This window comes from Coturnix japonica, chromosome 1 (genome assembly GCF_001577835.2).
Source record: "Coturnix japonica isolate 7356 chromosome 1, Coturnix japonica 2.1, whole genome shotgun sequence".
NCBI lineage: Eukaryota > Metazoa > Chordata > Aves > Galliformes > Phasianidae > Coturnix > Coturnix japonica.
In genome coordinates this window covers 174257384-174261655 of record NC_029516.1, presented here as the reverse complement: position 1 = coordinate 174261655, position 4272 = coordinate 174257384, and the positions used below count along the sequence as shown (strand labels likewise).

The following is a 4272-nucleotide window of genomic DNA, read 5'->3' as shown; positions in this document are numbered from 1 at the left end:
GTGTGCTGCCTTCCTGGGGCCCGGGTCAGGGACATGACCAGGAAACTCCCTAAGCTGATTAGGCCCACTGATTACTTTCCATTACTAATAGTTCAGGCGGGTAGTGATGAAATTGTTCAGAGAAGCCTGAGAAATATGAAAAGAGATTTTAGGGGTTTAGGGCGTTTACTTGAAGGAGCAGGAGCTCAAGTCATTATTTGGTCCATACCTTCAGGGGGAGTGAGGGACGTAGAACAGGCCTGGAAAGTACACGTATTGAATAAATGGCTCAGAAGCTGGTGTCATACCAGAAACTTTGGGTTCTTTGACCATAGGTCAGTTTACCCAGCTCCTGGCCATGGAACCCACCTATCTCAAAGGGGGCAATGAATCCTAGCTTGGGATCTATCGGGGCTTATCAAAAGAACTTTATACTAGCTACGACAGGGGGAGGGGACGAAACAGGGCTTACAAGAAACGAGTGTAGGGGAACAGAGCTTGAGCTGGGGGTGAGGCAGGTGACACAGCTGAAGTGCATGTACACCAACGCACGCAGCATGGGCAACAAGCCGGAGGAGCTGGAAGCGACTGTGTGTCAGGCGAACTATGACCTGGTTGCTATCACTGAAACGTGGTGGGACAGCTCCCATGACTGGAGTGCTGTGATGGATGGGTACAAGCTCTTCAGAAGGGATGGACGAGAAAGGAAGGGTGGTGGTGTGGCCCTTTATGTTAAAGACTGTTTTGAAACTGGAGAGTTTGTGGATGCAAATTATAAAGTTGAGTGTTTGTGGGTAAGGATCAGGGGAAAGACCTGCAGGGGTGACATGTTGGTGGGGGTCTGTTACAGACAGCCTAATCAGGATGAAGAGATGGATGAGGCATTCTACGAGCAGCTTGAAGAAGCTGCACATTCACCAGCACTCATTCTCATGGGAGACTTCAACTTCCTTGATATATGTGGGGAAAATAATATGGCACAGAGGAATCTGTCCAAGAGGTTTCTGGAGTGTGTGGAAGATGCTTCCTTACGCAGCTGGTACGTGAGCCTACCAGGGGTGATGCCGTGCTAGACCTGCTCTTCACTAACAGTGAAGGACTGGTGGGTGATGTGAAGGCAGGGGACTGTCTTGGGCAAAGTGACCACAAAATACTAGAGTTCTCTGTTCTTGGAGATGTCAGAAGGGTGAGCACAAAACTGCTATCCTGAACTTCCAGAGGGCGGACTTTGACCTGTTCAGGACAATTGTTGCAGGGGTTTCTGGAGAGTTTCTCCTTAAGGGTAAAGGGGTCCAAGAAGCCTGGATGCTCCTTAAGGTGGAAATTTTAAAGGCACAAGAACAGGCTGTCCCTGAATGCTGCAAGGTGAGATGCAGGGGAAGAAGACCNTTCCTGGATCTTCCTTCTTGCCCATTTTGGAGACCACAGTGACACAGGCTATCCTCCATCTTCAGGCAGCTCTCCTGTTCTCTATGACCTGTCAAAGATGATAGAGAGCAGTTCAGCAGTCACCTCTGCCAGCTCCCTCAGCACACGTGGATGCATCCCATCAGGGCCCATGGATTTGTGCACATTGATCCCACCTAGACACTCCTGGACCACCCCCTCCTCAACCAGAGGGAAGCTCTCAGTTTCCTGGACTCTTTCTTTTCCCTCCGGGATCCAGGACTCCTGGGGGGGGAGTCTTTGAATAAAAGACTAAAGCAAATAAGGCGTTCAGCATCTCCACCTGTTACAGCATCGACGGTTACCAGGAAATCTCCCTTGTTAAGCAGGGGACCCTCATTGTCCCTTTTCTTCCTTTTACTGTTAACATACATTAAAAAGGAAAAAAAAAAAAAAGAAAAAAAAAAGAAAAAAAATCCCTTCTTATTATCCTATATCTTCTCCACCAGCTTTAGCTCCAGTTAAACTTTAGCCTTCCTTCTCACTTCCTACAGACCCTGACAACACTCCCGTACTCATCCCAAAAGGACGGGCACTTTTTCTACATTTCATAGGATTGTGGAATCACAAGGTTGGAAAGGACCTATAAGATCATCTAGTCCAACTGTCCTCCCTTTACCATACCTACAGAAATCCATTAACCCATATCTCCTAGCTCCCTATCCAGAAGCTTCTTGAACACTTCCAGTGATGGCAACTCCACCACTTCCCTGGGCAGGCTATTCCAGTTCCTGACCACTCTAAACCTTCTCTCATAAACCTTCTTCTTTCCTGTAATCTTATCCATGAGCTCCTTGCTCATCCACACAGGTCTCCTGCCTCCCTTCCCCAGTTTCCTACTCTTAGGGATGCACTGATCTTGAGCTTGGAAGAAGTGCTGTTTAAATGTTGCCCAGCTCTCATAAGCCCCTTTACATTATAGCACTCTAGCCTATGACACCTCCAATTAGGTCCTGTAAACTGTCAAAGTTGGATCTACGAAAGTCCAGGATAGCAGTTCTACTTTTTGCCTTATTTCTTCCACACAAGATCCTGAACTCGACTGTCTCATGATCACTAAATCCCAAGGTGCCCCCAACCTTCACATAACTAGCAAGCCCATCTCTGCTGGAAAGAAGAAGGTCAAGAAACATCTTTGGACCATGGAACACCATGTAGAAAGGTACCTGGGAGAACGAGCTGTCATGGTGTTTGAATATAATGACCTGGAAAAGGAGCACTTACCTCAAAATACAGAGAGCACTGTGTGCACGTGTTCATTGTGGTACAAGTTTGCAGAGTGCACTCTTGGACTCTTGGCATATGCCATCTCAGTGCAAGTCATGATGTGGAAAGTTGCAGAGCAGAGGTGTTCAACTTCTTTGCTGGGTCTGTATTGAGTGAAGAGGAATGGTCTTGGGCTGAAGTTTGGGTTGTTGCTGAGGGATGGATGTGCACCCAGAGCTACTTGACAGGAAAGAGCTGTTGTCATGATGGATGGTGGCAGAGGATAAACCTAACCACTACATCATACAGGCCAAATGCAGTCTGCAGGCTACAGGATGGACTTGCCAGATGTAAAGGAACAAATGGCGGGTGAATTTGATGACCATCTGCAATGATATTCCTGCCTCTTCACTGGTTTAAAGCTGAGGGAGAGAGAGCAGGGAGCAGAGCCACCCCATGGGCAGCTCCCGTTGTCAAGGCTGCCGTGGACACAGAGAGCTTCGAGCAGTGCCGGGCCACATTGGAGATCTCCTCTGCACCTGGTGATGCAAACAGAGCGAAAATTCCCAACAGTGTAAAAGCCAGATTGAAAGCCTTTCCACCATCTTTAATTTCACAGTGAAAGGAAAAGAAAATCGAGCAAGAATGCTCTCCATGTACTCCATGAACTGAGGAAGGGTATTTCCTGGAACAAAGAGACACAGCACGAACTGTTCAAATATATGAAAGTCATCAGTAGATAATGAGAACCATTTGTGACACAGACACAAATATCCGATTCCCTCTGTGGAAGAAGACAACGATTTTGTCCGGAGTTGCCTGGTTCTCAGGCCCATAAATGATTGGGAGTTACCACGGAGGCAACAGAAGGTAGAGTTGGCCACCCAATATATGGTCTGCTTGAGGGATCGTTGTGTCCAAGTTTCGGGTGGCGCGACGGAAAGTTGAAGAGGCCAGAGACATAAAATGTAAGGATGACACAGACGTGGGATACACATGGTATTAAAGCGCTCAGCTGTGTGTTGGAGGCTGACAGCTTCAGTACCACCCTCAGATCATGTGTAGGACCAGCGATCATCTGCAAGGTCAATCCATCACTGCAAAAGCACAAAGAGGCCATAGCAGCATTGACATCTGGTGTCCTCACATGCCAGCTTTCACCACGGCATTGTGTTCAGCAGTAGGAATGGGAGATGACACGATGATTGGCAGAAGCCTTTCCTAGCGAGAGGAACAGAAGGACTCACCATGAGGACTCCACGCAGCAGCACCAGGTCCCAGAGCTGGCACCACCGGGCATGGGAGAGGTATGCTGGGGCCCAGGGGATGGCAAATGGCAAAAGTTAGCGATCCAAGGCCATGGCGCATTTGAGCACACTGACTCCACTGCGGTTGAGTTGTGGACAAAGAACAACTGACAGGCAGAAATAAGCCAATCTCCCCAGAGCCCCGCCAGGAAGGATGGCGAGCATTTTGGGCAAACTGGATGTAGAGAGGGACCAGGTCAGCAATGAAGGCCAGCATTGGCCCAGGAAGAGGTACATGGGGGGAGCTCAATGGCGGCTTGACTCTGTTTGATTTGACATTGAGAGGATGATGTTCCCCACACAGCTATTGACGTACATGATTGCGAAGGGGAAG

At 48.5% G+C, this 4272-nt stretch overlaps 1 pseudogene; it reads right to left on the bottom strand.

The window, feature by feature from the left end:
• Window positions 1-3363: 3363 nt before the first annotated feature.
• LOC116653151 lies at window positions 3364-3992 on the bottom strand (annotated as a pseudogene).
• Window positions 3993-4272: the final 280 nt, after the last annotated feature.